The sequence below is a fragment of the Theropithecus gelada genome, chromosome 1 (assembly GCF_003255815.1).
Source record: "Theropithecus gelada isolate Dixy chromosome 1, Tgel_1.0, whole genome shotgun sequence".
In the NCBI taxonomy this organism is placed as follows: domain Eukaryota; kingdom Metazoa; phylum Chordata; class Mammalia; order Primates; family Cercopithecidae; genus Theropithecus; species Theropithecus gelada.
The window spans coordinates 158,183,952-158,210,512 of NC_037668.1; the positions used below are offsets into that span (position 1 = coordinate 158,183,952).

The 26,561-nt window shown below is 40.2% G+C and overlaps 1 pseudogene across 1 annotated transcript; it reads right to left on the reverse strand.

Annotated features, from left to right (window-relative positions):
- Positions 1–15,134: 15,134 nt before the first annotated feature.
- On the reverse strand, positions 15,135–15,934 carry LOC112631157 (annotated as a pseudogene). The gene has a single exon (XR_003121082.1). The product of XR_003121082.1 is annotated as a cytochrome b5 pseudogene (transcript).
- Positions 15,935–26,561: the final 10,627 nt, after the last annotated feature.

A 26,561-nucleotide genomic window follows, 5' to 3' on the forward strand; every position in this document is an offset into this window, starting at 1 on the left:
TGATAAGCTATTGTCTGAACCTCCTGGGGCATTGCCAAGAACACATAGCAAGTGTAGGGGCATGGTAGAGACCATGCAGGTGGCTGCAAGATAAGAGAATCACTCTCCATGAGACTTAATTTTTCCCAATTCAAGTATTTTAAAAATCAGTTATGGTTTCCTGTCATGACACTAACATGGAGTTTTAAAACAGTTGCAATGTTTTGCAATCTAATTAAATTTACATTACTTAGAATTTGGGCATCTTGAATACAACACAAAAGTCATATGTAAAAAAACAAAATCAATCCTAGAGATTTCCTGGAAAAAAATCTGGTCAGTTATCCAAAAAGCAGAAGAGGAACTGCTTCCTTTAGGGGGTTTCCACACTGGCCTGGGGTGTGTGGGATGTTGGGCCCTCAATAGTGAAAGAAGTTCATTCGGGAGTCACATAAGAAGAATATTCTTTCCCCATTGCAAAGCAGAATTAATGTAGTATCAGAATGAGTAGAATCAGTGTCTAGATTCCGGCTAAGATAATCCCTTCCCCTTCCAAACCACTTGACTATCTTCGTTGAAAACCAGCACCCTGCATTGGGAGTTATACCTGATGTAAATGACGAGTTGATGGGTGCTCCGAGTTGATGACTGCAGCACACCAACATGGCACAAGTATACATATGTAACAAACCTGCACGTTATGCACATGTACCCTAGAACTCAAAGTATAATAATAATAATTTTAAAAAAAGATTAAAAAAAAAAAAAAAAGAAAAGAAAACCAGCACCCTCTACAGTAAGCAGTAAGCTGCCTCAGAATACTCCTGTCACATAGTGCTAATCAATGAGCAGTCCACAAAAATGGTCGAACATCTCTGTGACTTGGTCGTGTTGCTAGTCGTGATAATGGTGTGGGGTGGTCTGGAGGATGGGGGACAGGGACATTTGCAGGGACTTTCCAGACTGCCTAATGCTTTGCAGGCATTTCATCACCATTTCTGTTTTCATTCCTTCCAGTCAAAGCAGAAAAAGATTTTCCTTCCATTTGGACCTGTCTTCCTGCAAAATTCATGGATTTGCATATCATATTTTACTGTATTTTACTTATTTCAGATTTTGTGTTTATGAGGTACTGAAACAAAGACTTGAACCCTCACTGTTTTAAGGGATGCAGAATACCCTTTGGGAACAGAGACGGACTGCTGTCATCAGGGGCATCCTATGTCTGCCTCCAGACGTGGCCGTGATTCTGAGGAACAGTGAGGGGCCAGTAAGTAGTGGAAGAGGGTGTCCTTTCACACTCCTTCCAGAATTCCCTACCTTTTCTTAATAGCCCTTTTGTTTCTCTTGGAGTTTATCCAAATATTCATTTAAACAAATATCTTTGGCTTCAAGAAGACACAGGATTAGTCATGTCTCTTCATCTTTATTTCTACTTCTCCCTGATGTGTGGAAAAGTCCTATAGTTGACCTTCTTTATGGAGACTTCAGTTTAAAAAGAACTTTAATAAACAAATTTACTTTAGTGATGTAACTTAATGTAATTTAGTGATGACACAAAACTAAATCTGAAACACTTAGAATAGTATTTTAGTAAAAATAAATTACTTTCCCTTCCCTAATTTATCAGCAATCAAGTTTTTAAAAACTTCGTCACTGAAGATTGAGAAAAGGCACTGCCAAGATATCCAGATAATTGGTAGTTAATTGAAATATACATACAAGTTTATCAAGTGAAATTTTACAATTTTGCAAAGTAAAAATTTATTTTTTTAATTAAATTAATTTTTTTAGAGATGAGATCTTGCTATGTTGTTCAGACTGGCCTCAAACTCATGCCATCATGCCCAGCCCAAAGTAAGAACTTGAAGAGGCATTTTTAAAGCACAAGAGTACTTGGTATTCTGAGAGGAAGCAAAATGATTTTCATATGTTGGAGTTCAATTTGGGTATTAAGAGGCATTAGAAAGAATTATTCTCAATACTGGAAATAAGACAGTGAAGTACTTTTGAATTTCTTCAGAATTAATAAGCTGTAAAGTTACTTATTAATATGTGACAAATAACACAACTAACCAAGCTAAAAATATAGTTTCTTTGTTACAGGAGTAACAATATACATTAAAAGTTGATAAACTTATTAAAGCAAGTTTAACACATTGGGAAAGGCTCCAAATGAGTATGTTCACTTTAGCTTACATGATTTGAAGGTGACAAAAAAATTCTCTAAACTTAAAAGCAATAAAAACAACAGCAACAATATATGTAATAAAACCTTTATTTTATAAACAGTTCCAAACTTTCTAGGTCTGTTTGGAAAAATAAGGATGCTTTCACTGAGTTGGAAGGCACTTTCCAGTTTCATCATGCAATAATGTAGTACACTATTTCTCTTAGCGTAACATCTTTAATGGCTAACTTACTTTTAGTCCCTTTCCTTGTGTCAATATTCTGTGCCTGTATATGCTGCTTTACAAATGATTTCTGCCAGCATTCACATATTGTAGAAGGGAAAGTCTTACAGAATTTTGAGAATTATCAAGGAGTTTCATAAAATTAGAACTACTTTGGAAAATAATTTGTTCGTATCTAGTAAATTTAAAGATGTATATATGTATTCACCCAACAATTACAGCTCTATACACACCCAAGAGAAACTCAAGCATTTATACAATTTTTAATGATTTTGTCAGTGAAAATGATTGAATTAAAGCTGCATGTATTAGCATGGTGCTCAAAGTCGTACTGAAGCAAAGATGGCAAATTGCAGGATACATGCAGGATGATGCCATTTATATAAAAATTACAGCTATACAAAACTACTGTTTTGCATACATTTTTAATAAAATGCATTTGTTTTAAAATGTATCTACTTTTGGTAAAATGATAAAACATTCATAGGAAGGATGATTGCCACTTTATGGATAGTGCTTATCTCTAAGTGTAGAAGGAGGGAACTTGGATTGGACAAGGGGCTTTGTAGCTGTTATTTTATTGTAAAAATTCTGAAGCACATGTACAAAATGATGAGATGTGGCAAAGTTTGGTAGTGGGCTTATAGTTGATCATTGTTCTTCTGATTTTCCTGTATATTTGAAATATTTTATAATAAAAAAGAAAGAATATTTCAATGGAACAGAGGTGGTTTGCAACAGAAACTAGAAAACCTGGGGCCAGAGACAAGAAAGTTGGCATTGTGTATCCAGGTTGGCTAGTCACCCACACAAGATTTCTCAAGGTTAACATATGTGTCCCCATGTTCCAAGCCTGATCCCTGACTTCACAGTTTCAGAAAGTGACTTCCATCAGCATAAGGACCATGGATTGTTTTCTAGTGGAGAGATTCACAGAAACAGAACTTCCAAGCAACCATTTTTATAAATTGTATGGCTTTTCCAGTGACCAGTACTTTCATGACTCCTACATGGAACCTGTCCTCTTTTTTCCTAACCAGCATCTAGGCATCAGAAGGCTACTTCTCAATTTGGAATCAAAGAAAAGACACAAGGAAAGTATATTGAGAGAGGTTTCGCCCAATTTCACACAAGGCTGTGACTCTTAACCCTGGCTGTACATTAGAATCACTTGGGGAGCTTTTTAAAGTCACCGATTCCTTTCCAAGACCAATGATCAGGTTGGTGCAAAAGTAATTGCAGTTTTGATCTGGCTACTGATCTGGGCCCTGCCTTAACCTGATGAGACAGCTTTGCTGGTGAGATCAGTGGCTGAGGATTAGAATCATGGAAGAGGCTCACAGAAATAAACTGGGGCTCACTCACAGAGATTCTGATCTATCAGGTTGGTGCAAAAGGAATTGCAGTTTGTGCAACTGCTTTTAATTAAAACCGGTGCTAATGAAAGAAGCTTGTAAGGGTAATTTAGAAACTTGGAACGTTGAGATATCTGTGACTTAGAGAAATATTATTAAAAAGGAGAATGTCCTTAGTCATGTTTAAACTGCATAGGGTTTTCGTAGTACGAGAAAGACAACCCAAAAACTTCTTCTTCTTCTTCTTTTTTTTTTTTAATTCTTACTTTTAAGTTCATGGGTTCATGGGCAGGTTTGTTATATAGGTAAACTTATGTCATGGGGGCTTGTTGTACAGATTATTTTATCACCCAGGCATTAAGCCTAGTACCCATTAGTTATTTTTCCTGATCCTCTCCCTCCTGCTACCCTCCACCCTCCAATAGGTCCAATACTGTGCATTCTTGCCCTTTATGTGTGCGTGTGTTCTCATTGTTTAGCTACCACTTGCAAGTGATAACATGAGGTATTTGGTTTTCTGTTCCTTCCTGCATTATCTTGCTAAGGACAATGGCCTCCAGCTCCATTCATGTTTTTGCAAAGGATGATCTTATACTTTTTTATGGGTGCATAGTTCTTGTTCTTTTCTATGGGTGCATAGTATTCTACAGTATATATGTACCACATTTTCTTTATCCAGCCTACCATTGATGGGCATTTAGGTTGATTCCATGTCTCTGCTACTATAAACAGTGCTGCAGTGAACATTAATGTGCATGTGTCTTTATGGCAGAATGATTTATATTCCTTTGGGTATATACCCAGTAATGGGATTTCTGGATCGAATGGTAGTTCTGTTTTCCATCTTTGAGGAATTGCCACACTGTCTTCCATAATAACTGAGTCAATTTACATGCCCACCAACAGTATATAAGTGTTCTTTTTTTCTCTGCCACTTTGCCAATGTCTGTTGTTTTTTGGCTTTTTAATATTTGCCATTCTGACTGGCATGAGATGGTATCTCATTGTGGTTTTGATTTCTATTTCTCTAATGATCAGTCATGTAGAGCTTTCTTTATATGATTGTTAGCTGCATGTATGCATTCTTTTGCAAAGTGTTCATGTCCTTTGCCCACTTTTTCATGGGGTTGTTTTTCTTCTTGTAAATTTGCTTAAGTTCCTTATAAATTCTGGATATTATACCTTTATCAGATGCACAGTTTGCAAAAATTTTCTCCCATTCTATCTGTTCACTTTGTTGATAGTTTGTTTTGCTGTGCAAAAGCTCTTTAGTTTGATTAAATCCCATTTGTCAGTTTTTACTTTTGTTGCAATTGTTTCGGCATCTTCGTCTTGACATCTTTGCTCATTCATGTGTCCAGAATGGTATTGCCTGGGTTGTCTTCCAGGGTTTTTATAGTTTTGTGTTTTACACTTAAGTCTTTAATCCACCTTGAGTTAATTTTTGTATAATGTGTAAGGAAGGAGTCCAGTTTCAATCTTCTTCTGCATATGGGTAGCCAGTTATCCCAGCACCAAGCAACCCTAAGCAAAAATGAGAAAGCTGGAGGCATCATACTACCTGACTTCAAACTATACTACAGGAACACAGTAACCAAAAACAGCGTGGTACTGGTACAAAAATAGACACATAGACCAGTGGAACAGAATAGAGAACCCAGAAATAAGGCCATACACTTACAACTATCTGATCTTTAACAAAACTGACCAAAACAAGCAATGGGGAAAGGACTTCCTATTCAAAAACTTCTATCTGAGCACTTACTGTGATAGGATACTGAGAAGACAAGGAAGGAAGACTTATTTCAGCAAAACTGAACACACATGTGTGTGAATTTCTTTCCTTGTGATTCTGATCACCTGATTTTGGAAGTTGCCATTTATCTCATACAAAATCAATATTCTACATCTTGTCACTTTTCTCAGCCTTTCCAAACTAATTTGGAGTTTGGGAGTCTACTTTGTTTTCCCAGTCAAGTGCTCTCTGATCTTTTTTCTATACTTTAAAGAGGTTTCACTAAAAATATTCCACAGTTCCTTCACTTTCAATAAGCCCATTACACAATTACAGTGTATATTTTTCCTGTGTGTTTCCTATTGATAAACCATCATTCTGTGTAAAGATTTTATGGTATTGTAAAATCATATTTTATTCATTAAGTTCCTTCTACCAAGCTTTGAAGTTTACCTTATATATGGGTTCTCAATCTTAGCCAAGAATCTGATTTAACTGTATTTTTTAATGCCCATTATTGGAACCTCTTGATAAAAATTTAGACCCATAAACCACTCTTCTTAAAACAACAGCTACATGTGTTCTGTGACATTAATCTTGATTATTTGATTCTTAATCTTTATCCCAATGAAAAAATAAATTTTCTATATATTACGTAGTATAAATACACTGTGTCATTTAAAATTATTTCCATATCGATTATCACAATCACCGTATGATATATGTTTTTTTCACTTACCTTAGGTCATAAATTTTTAATGTATTTCCAAAGTCCTCATATGTATCACTTTAATAATCACATCATATTCTACTGAACAAAATTTACTTAATCATTTACCCAGCTTAACTATGATTCCAGACTCCTATTAGAAAAAATTGAATCACAACTAGTTACATTTTAGCTTTATATCCTTTGTATACAGTCTTATTCTTCAAGGCTTTGTTCTTTTCCAATTTAATAGGGAGACCAAAGTCCCAATTTCCTTCTTATGTGTGCCATAATATTTCCTCCCGGACACGAGTTCATTTGAGGACTCTTCTAACATTTATCCTAACCTAAACATTTTTCTATGACTTTACATTATTTTAGTGCCAATAATGTGATCCCAGGGTAGTGTTGGAGGGGAAGCCATTGCTTTCTATCTAGGTGTTGTCTTTATCTTTCCTTCTGTAGCTTCCCCTAAATCCACAGCATGTTCTATGCATCTAAATCTCTTTCTTTGCAATATTGCCTTCTTTATATGCTGTTTCTGGTTCTTGTTCTAGTTCTTATGTTCTATTTATGAAATAAACAGTATCTCAGGAAATACTAATCTAGAGATCCCAGGTTTAATTTTTATCCCAATAACCTGAATTTAGCCTTTAGTTCTTTTCTTACATTGTCTTTCTCCAGTGCTTTGCTCATGAATTACTACAATCATTGATTCCCTACCACTGTCATCCTATGCACATGTTTTCTACATGCAGAGCAAATTGCCATCCAGTTCTCATTGTCAGCACAGGCTAAATGAACTGTTAATTACATCTCACATCACCACTGCCTCCCTTCACTTTAATGGGGCTACTTTTCCTGAGTGGTGTCTGAGGTCAATACTCTTGGAATTTCTTCTACTACTTGCCTGAGAATGGATGCTCACATTCTTAATCTTTATCCCAGTGATGGTGCCAATTCCATCACTAAGGGAAGGACTTTGGTCAATTCACATTCTTTCTCTGGACTTCATTTCCTCCTTTATAAAAGGAGGGGTTGAACTCTAAAATTCTTAAGGGCTGTTTCAGCTCTTATGTCTCATGATTTTATAAAGTCTCTTCCTTAGCACTTTCAAGACTGATCTATTGAAAACGGGCCTACAGCCTCACCTATAGAAACTCTGCCTTTGTCCTGCTTTTTCAGTTCAGCAATCCTTGCTCTAAGGAAACAAATTACTCTCCAAAACCCAGTGTCACATGTTTGAGTATACACAGTGAAAGAAGAATCCAGAACTAGATAACAGATATCACAGAAACAATTCTTGAGTGTTGCTGGCTAATTTTCATGCTGACTAAAGGACTTTTGTGCTTTGTAAAACTTTTAATCATAAGCAATATTCTTTCTAATATGTTTTTTAAATGAGTGCTCATCAGACAGTACAGTTGGATATTTGGACAAAAGACCCTGTTCTCCTTTTTGGAAAATCCCTCTAATCAAACCAAGAAAGACCGGTGCTTTCTGCAGGATGGTAAAGGGGTATTAGATTTGACCCTGGGACTTCCATGACATCTGACAAACATCAGTGTTCTTAGTCAATCTACTGGAATAACTAGACAATAAACAAACTAGTGTTTGTTCTTTTTCTTCATGCTTCCAAATTCTCTTTCAGGTGATATTTTTAGGATATTCTTATAAATTAAGTATAACAAAATAAATATAAATCAAATATTAACCTCACTGAATATTTTCTCAGGCCATTTGGCCAATAGCATAATCTTTCATAAGCATTTGGAATTACAGAGTTTAGACTGGAATAGAATTTTACATACAATATGATCCAGTGATTTCTAAACATGGCTGGCCATCACAATCACCCAGGAACATGTTAAAAATGGATTCTGTGTCTGAACCTAGGCTAAAGAACTTAGAAGCTCCCAGATGAAGGATCTAGAACCTGTGTTTTTGATGATTTTCCAGGTGGTCATTTTGACACAGTCAGTTTGGCACCCATATTTGAAAATGTTTGGGGCTTCTGAACATTTCCTTCCTGTGCTTTATGCAGTATACTCTCTTTTATTTTATTTTATTTTATTTTATTTTATATTTTTGAGACCAATACACTCTGTTTTAACATTATCTGCAAAGAGCTTTATTAGTCCCCTCTTGACTAGAAATTTATTTAGGCATTCTCTCCTTACTTGTAATTTTTTTGTTTTTGTTTGTTTTGTTTGTTTGTTTGTTTTGACAGAGTCTCGCTCTGTCGCCCAGGCTGGAGTGCAGTGGCACGATCTTGGCTCACTGCAACCTCCGCCTCCTGGGTTCACACCATTCTCCTGCCTCAGCCTCCCGAGTAGCTGGGACTACAGGCACCCACCACCATGCCCGGCTAATTTTTTGTATTTTTAGTAGAGATGGGGTTTCACCGTGTTAACCAGGATGGTCTTGATCTCCTGACCTCGTGATCCACCTGCCTCGGCCTTTCAAAGTGCTGGGATTACAGGCGTGAGTCACTGTGCCCTACCTCTCTCCTTACTTGCTTTGGCATGGAGACAAAATTGGCCCACCTGCTGTTTTCAACCATTGACCTTACTGAATTCCGCCATTTGCTAATTCCCATATCTGACACCAGCTATCATGTCCTTCCATAGGCCAAGCATTTTACTTCTTGCATTAGTTATATTATGGATTCAAGTTCTTGTACCAGTTTCTTCACTTGCTGTTGGATACAACATATTTAGATTACTCTCCTTCTAAAATGCGGAGGCAAAGCTGACCTCAACATTGTACTTTATAATCAGCAAAGAAAAGCATGAGATTGTCGTCTTTTTTACTGAACACTAAACTTGTACTAATGTGGTCCAAGATGACAGAAGCGATTTAGACAGTTCTACCACATTATTGACTCACTGAGTTAATTACATTGAGAAGTTGTTTTCATACGTGGTCTTCATAAGCCATCTTGATATCCATATTGAATTTATACATTTGAACATTTGAAGATTTTTATAAAATTAATAATGCAACAGTACTTATATATAACAAATAGTTATATTTGTAGTATTTCTATATGGTAGATTTGACCTAAAGCTTTCTTAGGTCAATATTATTTTGGATGCTTATCCTTTTAACCAGCTCTGGCTATTCATCCCTACCTCACCTCAATCACACATTTAACACATGTGTCATCAAAAATTCTTCCAGGTCAGTGAGAGGGCCAAAGTCAGGTTTCTTTTTGGAATAAACTATCAATTGCTAGGAATAATTATTTTGTGAGATTAAAAGAAAAATGAAAGCACACACTTATAGATCGCATGTAGGCTCCAGTAGTGTTTTTGTAGTTGAACTTTATTCCTAAACATATGGACTTCAAAAGGGTTTAATTTCCTTCATCTAGAGTTGGTGAATTTTATAACTATTTTAATCTGCTATTCTCTGGTTTGTCTGTGTTACGTAATTGAATTCACTTCCTCCCTTCCCCCATGGGTTTTGTCTTAGACTCTCACAAGAGTTCCCATAGGAAATAGGAACCAAGGTACATTGCACTTGCCTTTCAATTCTTCTTTTAGGTTAAAGTATGTGTGGTACAACTGCAAATTTGAAAGTTGGTTTTAAGTCTCTGATTATTTTTTGGTTCAAAAATAAGTTAATATTAGGAATAATTGTATAATCTGAAATAAGACTAAATATATTGTCTCCAAACCAAAATTAAAAAGACTTCTACTTTGCAGCACTTAAAGATATGATTAATAGAAAGTTAGTTTTCAAACTCCTATAGAAATGTGAAGATATTATTACTAATCCCAACTTTTTCTATCCTATCTTATAAACCACTTTCAACCTTTTTCTTTTTTTCGGGCCCATTCTGCTATTTTTGTAGTTTTCACCATCGTCACCACTAACCTAGGCTTCTACAATAGCTTCCCAAGTTCTCTTTCTTTTTTCCATTTCCAAAACTCAGATATGGGAGCATAGGTAAGAAAACAAGAAAACTTCGCAATTGATGTTACAAATAATTATGCCGTTTTTACTGTAAAGTCTATCACACAATTATAATAGTCTTGCAATAAAATTATCATCTAAGTGTTACTCTTATAAAAGAGAAATCATGAAATAGGTAGCCCCTTTAAAAAAAAACAGGTGGTAACATAATAGAATTGTCTTAATATTTTAAAAGTATTCAAAACCCATAAATTAGCACTAAAAAGGAAAATTTTATCTCCATTAGTTTATAGTTTGTGGTTCCTTCTTCCAGCATTCAAGCTGGTTCCTTTGGGATGTGTAGCTCCAGAAATTTGTATTGAGGAATTGAGAAGTCAGTGGCAGATCTACTGAGGAATTCTTACCCATCTCTGAGGGCAATGGTTGTCATCCCTGACCGACTGTCAGAATCACCTGGGAAGGTTTTTTTTTTTTAAATGTACAGATTCTCATGCCCCACCTGGGAACTACTGAATCAGGTTCACTGTTCACTGAATCAGAACAGGCTGAGAATTTATGAATTTAAAAGTTCCCCAGGTGATTCTGATAACCAACCAAGGTTGTGAACCACAGTTTTAGGAAATTCTGATAAATGGGTAAAAAATTTGAATGTCATCAAGAGGAAGTATGCAACCCTAAATATAAATTGTTACAGTTGCTATCAGTTGAAGACATGTAAATGCAATTTGCGCGAATGGATTTAGAGACTGAATATGCAAACTTATCCCTATTGGATTTATTTATTTTTGACAGTATAAATGCCAATGCCAGGGTTAAAAATTATAAATATAATTATACAGACTTTGAAGAGTGAGGTTCAAATTTAGCATGATTTCAAGTAGATATTTCCAACAGAATACTCCCTTGGTAACACCCTAGACTTTGTCATGTCCTAATATGGCACCACTTCCAAAATCACTAATTCAGACATCCTGCTGTCTACATGCAACCTCATCTGCATTCAGCTTACCTATTCCAATGTCAAACTACTTGACCTTTGTTTGATTGACTTCATGAGAACTTTCTGTCACCTTTCCCCCATTCTAATCTACTTGTCCACTCTATCTTCAGTTCCTTCCTTAATCAGTCTAGAGTCTATACCACAAGTTCAATAGCACTCCTGCCAATAACAAACTCCTTTGCCTGTTTCCTTATTGCAACTGTTTAGAAAATCCCAAACCTCAATCATTGTTACTTTCTGCTTTCCTTACCTAAGCACTGAGATAGAGTCACATGGCAGGTTGCACTAGTAGATAAATTCAGGATAACCAATTTCAAATGGATTCTCAACCTTGTGTGGCAACCTTACATTGTTTTCTTCTTTTTAATTCACTTTATCAATGATTACTTTGTATCTTCTTTATACTCTTCACCCTTCCAACCATAACTGACCGTTTTCTGCCTGCCTTCTCTCCTCCTTCCTAGCTGAGAAGCTGTCGGAGATCTAGTCTCCCAATTTCGTGCTAGCAACTCTAGGACCCTCCATCTGCATTCTTTTCTTTTTTCCATTTTATCTCTTCTCTTATTGAAGGTCAGTTCTTTCACATGAGGTCTTGGATTCTACTCTTTCCTGATTTTTCAGAAACATTTAACTATCAAACAATTCCACTCTTGCCTGTATTTTCTTTTTTTTTTTTTTTTTTTCTTTCTTTGAGACGGAGTCTCGCTCTGTCGCCCAGGCTGGAGTGCAGTGGCCGGATCTCAGCTCACTGCAAGCTCCGCCTCCCGGGTTCACGCCATTCTCCTGCCTCAGCCTCCCGAGTAGCTGGGACTACAGGCGCCCGCCGCCTCGCCCGGCTAGTTTTTTGTATTTTTTAGTAGAGACGGGGTTTCACCGTGTTAGCCAGGATGGTCTCGATCTCCTGACCTCGTGATCCGCCCGTCTCGGCCTCCCAAAGTGCTGGGATTACAGGCTTGAGCCACCGCGCCCGGCTCTTGCCTGTATTTTCAACTGTGTTCTAACATTGGATCATTCCCCGTGACATTTAAAGAGCTAAAAAATGTCTCAACAGACTTTCTTCCCCCAACTTCTTCTCCTCAGACTCTGTTCTAGCTAGCCCTTTCTCCGCACTTCCAGAGCTAAATTTCTTTCTTTTTTTTTTTTTTTTTCCCTGAGATGGAGTCTTGCTCTGTCCCCCAGGCTGGAGTACAGTGGTGTGATCTCAGCTCACTGAAACCTCCACTTCCCGAATTCAAGCTATTCCCGTTTCAGCCTCCCGAGTAGCTGAGATAACAGGCACGCACCACCACACCTGGCTAATTTTTTGTATTTTAGTAGAGATGGGGTTTCACCATGTTGGCCAAGATGGTCTTGATCTCCTGACCTCGTGATCTGCCCGCCTCGGCCTCCCAAAGTGCTGGGATTACAGGCGTGAGCAACTGTGCCCAGCCTGAGCCAAATTTCTTAATGTCTAGAAAGAATTACAGATGGTCTGTCCTTTTCAACACCTTTTATTAATGTTCAACCTACTTTGATTTAGCCTCTATCTCTCTCATTATGACTAACAATCACCTTCATATTGCCAAAGCCAATGAACATTTTTCAGTTCTTGGTGGAATTTGACATTAACCACTCTTTTCTTTTTGAAACAATTTGTTCTGCTGTCTTCCCCACATATCATTATCAACTACTTATCTGATTAGCTCTCTGGTCATTCTTCCTCTCTATATACATATATATCTTTTTTTCCAGATTTATCCTCCTCTCGCTGGTGATTAAATGTTGGAGTTTCTCAAGGCGGAATCCTGGGCTCTTTTCACATTCTATTGTATCTCCACAGGCAAATATATCTATTACCACATATAAGTATATGAATTGAAAAATTCTAAATTGAGCTCACACCTGTCTTCTATACCTAAGACCCTGTATACCTTATTTTGCCTCTCCATGTGGATACTTTAATATCAATATGTCAAACACCAAACTCAGTCCTCTCTGACAGAGCAGGAGCACCACATCTTGGACAAACACCACCACTTTAAGTTCCAGCTCTTTTTCTAGCCTCATGCATTTCAAGGAAATCACTTCTCTTCTAACAACAAGCGGCCAGAAAGAGCAGACAATAAAATACAGATAAGACAGCTTGGGCACAGAGGGAGGTGGTGGGGAAGTCTCTTAGGTAACTGCCAAACTTCACCCTCACACAACAGGCCCCAGTAAAACAATGAGCCTTAATAAGCACATTCCTTTCCCTTTAAGTGCGCTAAGACAGGGAAGCTAAAAGTAGACTTGGAGGGCGGGGGGATGGGTGCGCCTGCAGCTGCAGGAAGATGTATGGGAACAGACACAAAACTCTCCCTCCCAGATAAGCACAACAAAGAAACACAGAAGCAGTACAAGTCTCTGATAAACGATTCCAACCTGAATCCTTAAAAACTCTTAGTCTGTAAGAAAGTTGGCTCTAACCTAACTTGGGCAGAAGCCCCCTCATGTTTGTTTTCTCTAAAATAAACCTGTCCTTAACTGTCAAGCCACCTTTCATGTTTCTTTCCTCTTTCTTTAATTCTTACTCCCTCCAAAGTTATTGGTTCCTGCCAATGTTTCTAATCTCATTGAATAGTACCATCATGCATACAGTCACCTAATTTACAAATCTCAGGTTCATCCATGACACCTTATGCTTTTCATTCTCCAATATCTAGTCCATCTTTGAGATCCATCTGTTTTTTGTTCAAAATACCTCTTTATCCATTCATACTTCCCAAATCTTCTGCCAGCATATTCCAAGCTACACCAACTGTAGCTTAAAATAATGCACTAGTCTTTTAATTGATGTCCCTTCAATTTCTGTGCCTCCCATTTGAATTCATTTTTGACAAGCGATATCTAAAAACACAAGTCTCATTTTGTTCTATTTGATAGAATAAATTCCTCCTTGTTATTGAAATACCAAAAAAGTCACCACCCCTCCCCATGCACACACAATTTTACCTATCCCTGAAGCTTTCAAAATTGTTAAAGGCTTTCCATTGTTTTTAAGCTATGGACCAACATCCTTAATATCCTCAAAGTTCTTGGTTCCAAGAAGCTGCATTGTATGGCTCTTGATGATCATCATAGCGCTCCTTTTACTATCCTCCTGAGTTTCTCTCTGCCCTAGTCATGCTTAGGGCTATAATATTCTTTGAAATGAAGAGGTGAACAAGGTTCCTACAGATAGATTAAGACAGATAGAGAATTGATCTAACCCTAAGTAGAACAGAAAAGATGTGTTAATAACCATGCCAGGTGAAAATAAACTGTTTCTGGTGTATTTTATTAACAGGTCAAGATAAAAATATTTTTTTGAATCAACAGCTGCATTGCAGGTAGAAGGGTACGTGTTCATTGGCCCTATCAATTGGAGTCAGGCTTTCATTAAGTTAATGTTAAGCCAATATCATTTTCATGACCGTTTCTTTTCTGCATTGGCCAAGCAGGTGAGATGAATGATGTTGTAGAAATCATAAATGATGGTTACATTAATCTGTGCAATTTATCCAGGAAAGTAGTATTGCTTTTGGTTTACTCTTTTGGTAAGTACAGGAAAGTTCTAAGGGTTTCCATTGTCCTTCCCTACCAGGAAAATAAACTGAGTAGGAAAACAATATTTGTAGTCTGCAAGTTATTGAGCATATGTATTCCAACTTTGCATTCCTGAATTGCAAAATAGCCATAAAATGTGTTCAGGGACCACATGTGCCCATTCATCATAAGGGACAAGTTACTCAACTGGCCAATGTCAAGTATATCTGTGGATCAACCACTCTGAGTACTGCCCTTTTGCCTGGGTGTTAATTACAATAACCTCCTCCAGCTGGTCTGTTGAGTAAGTGCTACCACTTGGTCTTCATCCCTTCAGGATCAAATTATCTCCACTGGATTCAAAGAGGCCTTCCCCTTCCCTCCCCTCCCCTCCCGTCCTCTCCTCTTTCCCCTCCCTTCCTCTTCTTTCCCCTCCCTTCCCCTCTCTTCCCCTCCCTTCCCCTCCCTTCCCCTTCCCTTTTTTTTTTTTTTTACTTTAAAAGCCAGATATATTTTTAAAAGATCATGCTTACAATAAGTAAATTACATATTAAGGAAACATCAAAATAAAGTAGATGAATAAAAAGGCACACTCGAAAAATGTGAGCGCAGAAAGGACAGTTCTTTTTGTTTTGTTTCTAATGTCAGAAGAAAGAGAAAGAGATATATTAAAATCATTGTTTTCAAGTGAAGGTTTCCGTCAGTTGAAGTGGTTAGCATTGGCTTTTTTTCTCCTATGTCCAAAGCAGGCTTTTCCTGTGCTGGCTTCTGAGGAGGTGTTCAGTCTTCTGCCATGTATAGGTGATACATGAAGGCGACGGCCACTGCAGAGATGGCAGGGATCACCCAGTTGGTCCACCAACTGGAACTAGAATCAACAGTAGTGATAAGAGTTTCCGGAGGCTTGTTTAACTTTGGTCTGTCATCTGGATGGAGCTCCCCAATGATGTATGTTTTGGACATTTCCCTGGCATCTGTAGAGTGCCCGACATCCTCAAAGTTCTCAGTAGTGTCACCTCCAGCTTATTACCTTAAGACTTCTTCCCCACCAGGATGCTCTTCCAGAAATTTGGTCAAATCGTACACCTTGTGGTGCAGGATCAGCCAGGTGCTGTTGCTATGGTTGTGCTTCTGAATCTCCTTTAGGGTGTAGTACTTCACAGCCTCCTCCAACTGCTCTGCCACCTCGGTTTGCCACGAGCCAGGCCCAGCACACACAGCCACGTCGGGTGGAGGAGAGCGCGCCACTCCGCCAGCTCCACCCAGGACATTCCCCATGCCGGACACAGCACTGGGGGCTGGGTCTTCTTCTTCTTCTTTTTTTTTTTTTTTTTTTTTTGAGACAGGGTCTTGTGCTTTCACTGAGGCTGGAGTGCAGAGGCATGATCATGGCTCACTGTAGCCTAGACCTCCTGGGTTCAGGTGATTCTCCTGCGTCAGGACTGTGAGTAGCCGGGACCACAGGGGAGTGCCACTATGACTGACTATTTTTTTTTTTTTTTGTACTTTTTGTAGAGACAGGTTTTGGCATGTTGCCCAGGCCAGTCTGGAATTCTTGGGCTCAAGCAATCAGTCCACCTCAGCCTCCCAAAGTGCTGAGATTACAGGTGTGAACCACCTCACCCAGCCAAAGAGGCCTTTCAATGACAGAATTTCCCACTGTAATTTCTGGCCTGCAAAGGAAATCTAGTACAGGGGACTTAAAGAATGCTGGAATTCCTCTCAATGTATTCCTCAAACTCTTGGGAAGATTGTAGCCTTTGGATTTCATGAGGCAAAATTAGGTAGCAGGTGCATAGCTTGAACATATTTCATTTCAGAATTCCAATATCCCTTAGTGTTTGAATAATAAGAAAAAAAGCCTTATATGTTTACGTAGTTACCATTTCTGGTGCTTTTCATTCCTTTAGATAGGTCAATATTTCCATCTGGCATTTTCCTTCTTCCTTAAAAAACTTTCTTTAACTACTATTAATATTATCTTGTGAGGTAAATCTGCTGGTGGTTAGTTCAGTTTTTGAATATGTGATATGGTTTGGTTGTGTCCCCACCCAAAATTTCATCTTGAATTGTAATCCCCATAATCCACATGTGTTAAGGGTGGGACCAGGTGGAAGTAATTGGATCATGGGGGCGGTTTCTCCCATGCTGTTCTCATGATAGTGAGTCTCAGGAGATCTGATGGTTTTACAAGCATCTGACATTTCCCCTGCTTGTACTCGCTCTGTTCTGCTGCCCTGTGAAGAAGGTTGTAGGTACATGAATGTGCTTTTGTCAACGAATAGGCCAAGGTGGATATCCAAGCCTGCATGACTCAGTGAGTTTGGCGCTCAGGTGCACACCTCCACTTGTTATATAATCTGTTTGTGTAAGTTCATACTTGGCTCTGAGCCACTATTGTCTGTAAAAGGTATAATTGCCCTGCTAATGCTGTACAGGGGCTCTTGGGGCTTGGCTTGGCATAACATGGCTTGACATGATGGGCACGCTTGCACCCAGACAAAGAGAGAGTCAGAGCTGTCTGTCCTGAGATGGACAGGAGGGAGCCAGGACAGAGATTGGCCCACTAGTGCCCAGAGACAGAAAGAGTTAAGCTGCTGACCCTAAAGGCAAGGGAGAGCCAAAAGCACAGCTGTATGTGGGAGCCAAAAGCTCAAGCAGTGGAGGCAGGTTGGACAGTGTAAAGAGCTACTGTGAGAAAGCTGTTCATGAGAGCTATTGCTGAATAAAACCATATTCATCTGCCTACAGTCCCCCCAGCGTGACAGTTGGCGTAGTCGTGGACCTGACATTTGGCAACTTCAGCAGGATGAAGTGAGTGGATGTTCAGCCCCTGAGGACTCCTGGGTCAGCTATGTGGCAGCAGCATGGGCTGTGGTACCCGGTGGCGGAGGTGCTGCTTGGATAAGCTCCAGTAGAAATGAGGGAGGCAGTGGATAGGTCTTCCTCGAGTGTGGAGCAAGCTCTAAAGCAGCTGGAAGCATACAGAACCAAGAAGGAACACACCTTCGATGGCAGAGTCAGATGGGCTTTTCTGACTGCACTGAGGGAAGTACATGCTCAGTCCCACAGATAAGGGGCCTCCCGGCACAAGCCCACGCCTGGGGCCCCAGGTGCACAGCTTGGAGCAAGACCTAGGGGTAGGGGACCTTCAGGTGCAAACGGGGCACTTGGAGGCTCAGATAAACAGCCTGAAGCAGGGGATGGAAACAGCTGTCAGCTCAACCTTGAGCCTGTCCTCCTGGCCAGAGACTCCCGCTCCTCTGATGCTGAAAGGGAGAAGGCGCCTCCACCACTGCAGGGTCACCCTGTAATCTGCCCGAAGGTAAAACAAAAGCAGCCGATGGGACCCCAGTGGAGAACCCAGGGACGACCCCCCACCCCCTGCCCATCCCAGCAAAGAGGTGGAACACACCTCTTTTTTTTTTTTTTTTTTTTTTTTTTTGAGACAGAGTTTTGCTCTTGTCTCCCAGGCTGGGGTGCAGTGGCGCAATATTGGCTCATGGCAACCTCCGTCTCCTGGGTTCAAGCGATTCTCCTGCTCCAGCCTCCCAAGTAGCTGGGATTACAGGCACCTGCCACCATGCCCGGCTAATTTTTGTGTTTTTACTATAGACAGGGTTTCACCACGTTGGCCAGGCTGGTCTTGAATTCCTTACTTCTGGTGATGTGCCCGCCTTAGCCTCCCAAAGTGCTGGGATTAGAGGCGTGAGCCACCACACCCCGCCTGAACACACCTCTTATTGTGCTTATACCCCTACTGAGTTATGGGAGTTAGGTAAACAGTGCCGGCAGCGACCCAAGGAGCTGACAGCATTTCTTGCGCCTCCTCCAGGAAGGAGAATCTGGCTTCTATCACAACTCACCCCTCCTTTCATCAGCGGCTACACCTGTGCCAACGGTTGTCACAGGGGCAAGGTGACCACACATTAATTGGGTGGTTAATGACAGCCATACAGACTGCTAAGAATAATGCCGGAGAGAGAACAAAAACTGAGTAAACGGCAATCATGTACTGATTTGGTGCAGATACTCTGGGAGATGCGGCAGGCTATGTTTGATCTGAATACCCAGGGGCCAAATAATGAACGCTTTACCTCCCACATGAGGGTTCTTGTGCTGGACTCGGCGCTCCCCAGTGCTTTTGGCTCTCTAGCTGCTATTTTCACTCCATATGTGGGGCGCTGCATACATGCAATGACTACTGCTGTAGGAGCCCTTGGGGAGGCACAAGGCCCGTCCGTGGAACCGGAAAGTCCGCGTGGTAAAGAAGGAGAGGTGACCTGCCCCCCACAGGTAGCCACCCCACGAGATCAAAAGGGGCCCCAGTGGGCAGCTTGCACGAAGAGGTGGATTGATTTAATTGCAGCTGGGGTTGCTTGGGAGAAAACTGACAGGCGACTCAATAGAATGCTGTTGGCTCTGTGGAGGCAATTGTCCCCAGAGCAACAATTTCAGAGAATGCCCAAGATGGGGCAAAACAATGTTGTTCAACTTACTCCCGCCCGGACACTGCAACTCAAGGACTATTTGCAGACAGGCGGAGATACAGGGCCTTTCCTGTTTGATTAGGGAACTGGCCGAGGTGCCGGGCACCAGCGGGGGGCTGATGACCGGAGTCTATATGTGGAGCTGGTAATCCACTGGTCCCCTACTAATGTACAGCGGGTCCTAGCACTGGTGCACACTGCAGTCTTGTTTATGGGAACCCGGATACGTTTCCGGGCAAAGCTGCTTTCACTGAGGGTTATGGGGCCAGCTGGTGAAAGTGAAACCTGCCTTCCTGCATCTTGGCATTGGCCTCTTGGCGCCCCCGGGCCTGTACACTGTGTATGTCTCTCCTATACCTGAATATATTCTGGGGGTGAACATTTTGCATGATTTGGACTTACACACCATGGCCAGAGAATTCAGACTCCCAGTTCATGTAGTAAAGCTGGTACTGCGGGGACATACACATCATCAGCCCCAAGTTCTGCCACAACCCCAGTGGGTTACCTCCACTAGTCAATACCTCTTGCCAGGGAGGCATGCCGATATAACTGAAACTATTTAGAAGTTAGAAGAGGTACAAGAAGTTAGAAGAGGTGCAAATAGTGCGTGGTACCCATAGCCCCTACAATTCCCCGGTATGGCCAGTAAGAAAGCCTGATGGGACTTGGCAGATGACAGTGGATTATTGGAAACTGAGTAAAGTAACACCCCCACTGCATGCAGCTGGACCCTCCATCACAGGTTTGATGAACTGCCTGACAACAGAACTGGCACAGTACCACTGTGTGGTGGACTTGACCAACGCATTCCTCTCAATAAACATTGCTCCAGAGAGCCAGGAACAGCTTGTCTTCATAAGAAGGCAATGATGGACCTCCACAGTGTTGCTGCAGGGCTATATGCATAGCCCCACCATATATCACGGTCTTATTAATGATGTTATGCTAACCTCTGATTCTATTGCAGATTTAGAAGCAGCAACACCCCTCTTGCTTGGGATTGGATGATGTGACTGAAACAGTCTTTCTGGCACATAGGTTATTTAGCAGGCACAAGCCCTATGGGTAGTCGACTAGAGGTGCCCATTTAAGCTAGATGTGCATGTCACCACAGATAAGTTTCAGTTAGGGCTTAGCAGCACATGGAGTGCCTGAGCATGCCAATAGGTTTTTGGTCCCAACTATGGAAGGGAGCTGAGCTCCAGTATTTCTTGGTAGAGAAGCAGTTAATAATAGCAGGATGAGTATGTTCATGGGTAACCACTCCCTGAACTGGGAAAACAGTAAGTACATATGCTGCCCTTTAGGCTCAAAAAAGTGTGGCAGGATGGGTTACAGTCGTCATATGGATGACTCACCTAGTAGCAGGAGGGGTGTGTTCATGGGGAACAACCCCCCAGACAGAGAAGGCACAGACATTCACTTTAGCGAAGTGGGGTGCCTACTTGGAGCAGCAAAGTATGCCAAGTACAAGTCCCTTGGCAGCAAAGTTGCAAAAAGTCTTGGGACCTGTAGTCCTAGTGCAAAATAAGGCTGTGGGGCCTAAGGCATCCCTAGATCCTATGCTTTCACCATTAGGAAGAGCGTCCCCCCATTCCTAATAGGGCATGGTATACAGATGGGTCTAGCCAAGGTGCTACTGCTGCCTGGACTGTTGTTGCAGTCCAGCCTAGTACTGACACCATATGGTTTAAAACCAGTGTAGGCAAAGTAGCTAATGAGCTAAACTCACGGCAATGTAAATGGCAGTCACCAAGAAGGTAACACTTATGGTAATCAGTGCCAATAGCTGGGCAGTTTATCAAAGCTTATGTATGTGTCAAGCCTGTGTGTATAAATCGGGCCTGTGTGCCCAATGCTTATGGGTCAGGCTTATGTGTCAAGCCTATGTGTATGTATTGGGTTTGTGTGCCCAAAGTTTGTATATCAGGCTTGTGTGCCAAGCCTGTGTATCAAACCTGTGTGTCCAAGGCCTATGTCTCTCTCGGCCTAGAGGATGGAGTGTAAGGTACATGGATGTACTTTGGTCAAAGAAAAGACCAATGTGGATATCCAGGCCTGCAGGAATCAGCAAGTTTGGCGTGCAGGCGCAAACCTCCACTTGTTATATAACCTGTTTGTGTAAGTTCATACTTTGCTCTGAACCACTATTGCCTGTAAAATGTATAATTGCCCTGCTAATGCTATACAGGGGCTTGTGGGCTTGGCTTGGCTCAACATGGCAGGTGCACTTGTGCCCAGAGAAAGAGAGAGTCAGAGCTATCTGTCTTGCAGACAAACAGGAGGGAGCAAGGACACAGCTCGACTGGCTTGTGTCCAGAGACAGAAAGAGTTAAGCTGCTGACCCCGAAGGCAGGGGAGAGCCAGCTGTGCAGCTGTATGTGGGAGCCACTAGCTTAAACAGCTGAGACAGAGAAGACAGTGTAAAGAGTTAGTGTGGGAAAGTTGTTAATGAGAGCTGCTGCTGAATAAAACCATATTCACCTGCCTAAGGCCCCCTGAGTGTTCTTTCTGCCCATCCACCCACTTCCCTCATACTTCAGCATGGGCTAGATCTAGACCCCAGGATCTGACAAAGGTGCCTGCTTCTCCTTTGCCTTTTGCCATGATTGTAAGTTTCCTGAGGTCTCCCCAGCTATGTGGAACTGTGAATCAATTAAGGCTCTTTTCTTTATAAATTACCCAGTCTCAGATATTTCTTCATAGCAGTGTGGAAACAGATGAATACATATTGTGTCTCACAATAAATGTGCTCTCGTATCATTTTTCCTCGATACATAAGTATTTCTGATTACTTTTACAATTTTTTAAATTGGTTTTGAGTAACTGGATTAAAATGTGACTTGGTGAATTTTTTTTCATATTTCTTGTGCCTGTAATTTGTTGAGCTTCTTTGGTCTGTGTTATGATTTACAACAAATTAGTAAAATATTTGGCCGTCATTTCTTTAGTTATTTTTTTCTGCCTTCCCTTCTCTCTCCTTATCTTTGAGGACTCCACTTCCATATATATATATTAGACCACTTGAAATTATCCCACAGCTCACTGATGCTCTGTCCTTTTTTCTTATCTTTCTATGTTTCATTTTGGATAGTTTCTATTACTATTTCTTCATGTTTGTTCATCTTTTTTCATGAAATGTCTAATCTGTTAATCGTATCTAGTGTATTTTTCTTTTTTTCTTTTTCTTTTTTATTATACTTTAAGTTCTAGGGTACATGTGCACAACGTGCAGGTTTGTTACATATGTATACATGGGCCGTATTGGTGTGCTGCACCCATTAACTCATCATTTACAGTAGGTATATCTCCTAATGCTATCCCTCCCCCATGCCCCGACCCCACGACAGACCCCAGTGTGTGATGTTACTCTTCCTGTGTCCAAGTGTTCTCATTGTTCAATTCCCACCTATGAGTTAGAACATGCGGTGTTTGGTTTTTGGTCCTTGCGATGGTTTGCTGAGAATGATGGTTTCCAGCTTCATCCATGTCCCTACAAAGGACATGAACTCATCCTTTTTTACGACTGCATAGTATTCCATGGTATACATGTGCCACACTTTCTTAATCCAGTCTATCATTGATGGACATTTGGGTTGGTTCCAAGTCTTTGCTATTGTGAATAGTGCCACAATAAACATAATGTGTGCATGTGTCTTTATAGCAGCATGATTTATAATCCTTTGGGTATATACCCAGTAATGGGATGGCTGGGTCAAATGGTATTTCTAGTTCTAGATCCTTGAGGAATCGCCATACTGTCTTCCGCAATAGTTGAACTAGTTTACAGTCCCACCAACAGTGTAAAACTGTTTGTATTTCTCCACATCCTCTCCAGCACCTGTTGTTTCCTGACTTTTTAATGATCGCGATTCTAACTGGTGTGAGATGGTGTCTCATTGTGGTTTTGATTTGTATTTCTCTGATGGCCAGTGATGATGAGCATTTTTTTCATGTGTCTGTTGGCTGCATAAATGTCTTCTTTTGAGAAGTGTCTGTTCATATCCTTTGCCCACTTTTTGATGGGGTTGTTTTTTTCTTGTAAATTTGTTTGAGTTCTTTGTGGGTTCTGGATATTAGCCCTTTGTCAGATCAGTAGATTGCAAACATTTTCTCCCATTCTGTAGGTTGCCTGTTCACTCTGATGGCAGTTTCTTTTGCTGTACAGAAGCTCTTTAGTTTAATTTGATCCCATTTGTCAATTTTGGCTTTTGTTGCCATTGCTTTTGGTGTTTTAGACATGAAGTCCTTGCCCATGCCTATGTCCTGAATGGTATTGCCTAGGTTTTCTTCTAGGGTTTTTATGGTTTTAGGTCTAACATTTAAGTCACTAATCCATCTTGAATTAATTTTTGTATAAGGTGTAAGGAAAGGATCCAGTTTCAGCTTTCTGCTTATGGCCAGCTAGTTTTCCCAGCACCATTTATTAAATAGGGAATCCTTTTCCCATTTCTTGTTTTTGTCAGGTTTGTCAAAGATCAGATGGTTGTAGATGTGCAATATTATTTCCAAGGGCTCTATTCTGTTCCATTGGTCTATATCTCTGTTTTGGAACCAGTACCATGCTGTTTTGGTTACCGTAGCCTTGCAGTATAGTTTGAAGTCAGGTAGCATGATGTCTCCAGCTTTGTTCTTTTGGTTTAGGACTGTCTTGGCAATGCGGGCTCTTTTTTGGTTCCATGTGAACTTTAAAGTAGTTTTTTCCAATTCTGTGAAGAAAGTCATTGGTAGCTTAATGGGGATGGCATTGAATCTATAAATTACCTTAGGCAGTGTGGTCATTTTCACGATATTGATTCTTCCTATCCATGAGCATGGAATGTTCTTCCATTTGTTTGTGTCTTCTTTTATTTCATTGAGCAGTAGTTTGTAGTTCTCCTTGAAGAGGTCCATCACATCCCTTGTAAGTTGGATTCCTAGGTATTTTATTCTCTTTGAAGCAATTGTGAATGGGAGTTCACTCATGATTTGGCTCTCTGTTTGTCTGTTATTAGTGTATAAGAAGGCTAGTGACTTTTGCACATTGATTTTGTATCCTGAGACTTTGTTGAAGTTGCTTATCAGCTTAAGGAGATTTTGGGCAGAGACGATGGGGTTTTCTAAATATACAATCATGTCATCTGCAAACAGGGACAATTTGACTTCCTCTTTTCCTAATTGAATACCCTTTATGTCTTTCTCATGCCTCATTGCCCTGGCTAGAACTTCCAACAATATGTTGAATAGGAGTGGTGAGAGAGGGCATCCCTGTCTTATGCCAGTTTTCAAGGGGAATGCTTCCAGTTTTTGCCTATTCAGTATGATATTGGCTGTGGGTTTGTAATAAATACCTCTTATTATTTTGAGATATGTTCCATCAATACCAAATTTATTGAGAGTTTTTAGCATGAAGGGCTGTTGAATTTTGTCAAAGGCCTTTTCTGCATCTATTGAGATAATGATGTGGTTTTTGTCTTTGGTTCTGTTTATATGCTAGATTACATTTACTGATTTGAGTGTATGTTGAACCAGCTTGCATCCCAGGGATGAAGCCCACTTGATCATGGTGGATAAGCTTTTTGATGTACTGCTGGATTCAGTTTGCCAGTATTTTATTGAGGATTTTTGCATCAATGTTCATCAAGGATATTGGCCTGAAATTGTGCTTTTTTCTTGTATCTCTGCTAGGCTTTGATATCAGGATGATGTTGGCCTCGTAAAATGAGTTAGGGAGGATTCCCTCTTTTTCTATTGATTGGAATAGTTTCAGAAGGAATGGTACCAGCTCCTCCTTGTACCTCTGGTAGAATTCAGCTGTGAATCCATCTGGTCCTGGACTTTTTTTGGTTGGTAGGCTATTAATTATTGCCTCAATTTCAGAGCCTGTTATTGGTCTATTCAGGGATTCAACTTCTTCCTGGTTTAGTCTTGGGAGGGTGTATGTGTCCAGGAATTTATCCATTTCTTCTAGGTTTCCTAGTTTATTTGCATAGAGGTGTTTCTAGTATTCTCTAACGGTAGTTTCTATTTCTGTGGGGTCGGTGGTGATATCCCCTTTATCATTTTTTATTGCATCTATTTGATTCTTCTCTCTTTTCTTCTTTATTAGTCTTGCTAGCAGTCTATCAATTTTGTTGATCTTTTCAAAAAACCAGCTCCTGGATTCATTGATTTTTTGGAGGGTTTTTTGTGTCTCTATCTCCTTCAGTTCTACTCTGATCTTAGTTATTTCTTGCCTTCTGCTAGCTTTTGAATGTGTTTGCTCTTGATTCTCTAGTTCTTTTAATTGTGATGTTAAGGTGTCAATTTTAGATCTTTTCTGCTTTCTCTTGTGGGCATTTAGTGCTATAAATTTCCCTTTACACACTGCTTTAAATGTGTCCCAGTGATTCTGGTATGTTGTATATTTGTTCTCATTGGTTTCAAAGAATATCTTTATTTCTGCCTTCATTTCGTTATGTACCCAGTAGTCACTCAGGAGCAGGTTGTTCAGTTTCCATGTAGTTGAGTAGTTTTGATTGAGTTTCTTAATCCTGAGTTCTAGTTTGATTGCACTGTGGTCTGAGAGACAGTTTGTTATAATTTCTGTTCTTTTACATTTGCTGAGGAGTACTTAACTTCCAACTGTGTGGTCAATTTTGGAATAAGTGTGATGTGGTGCTGAGAAGAATGCATATTCTGTTGATTTGAGGTGGAGAGTTCTGTAGATGTCTATTAGTTCATCTTGGTGCAGAGTTGAGTTCAATTCCTGGATATCCTTGTTAACTTTCTGTCTTGTTGATCTGTCTAATATTGACCGTGGGGTGTTAAAGTCTCCCATCATTATTGTATGAGAGTCTAAGTCTCTTTGTATGTCTCTAAGGACTTGCTTTATGAATCTGGGTGCTCCTGTATTGGGTGCATATATATTTAGGATAGTTAGCTCTTCTTGTTGAATTGATCCCTTTACCATTATGTAATGGCCTTCTTTGTCTCTTTTGATCTTTGTTAGTTTAAATTCTGTTTTATCAGAAACTAGGATTGCAACCCCTGCCTTTTTTTGTTTTCCATTTCTTCCTCCATCCCTGTATTTTGAGCCTATGTGTGTCTCTGCACATGAGATGGGTCTCCTGGATACAGCAAACTGATGGGTCTTGATTCTTTATCCAATTTTCCAACCTGTGTCGTTTAATTGGAGCATTTAGCCTATTTACATTTAAGGTTAATATTGTTATGTGTGAACTTGATCCTGTCATTATGATGTTAGCTGGTTATTTTGCTCGTTAGTTGATGCAGTTTCTTCCCAGCATCGATGGTCTTTACATTTTGGCATGTTTTTGCAGTGGCTGGTACTGGTTGTTCCTTTCCATGTTTAGTGCTTCCTTCAGGAGCTCTTGTAGGGCAGGCCTGGTGGTGACAAAATCTCTAAGCATTTGCTTGTCTGTAAAGGATTT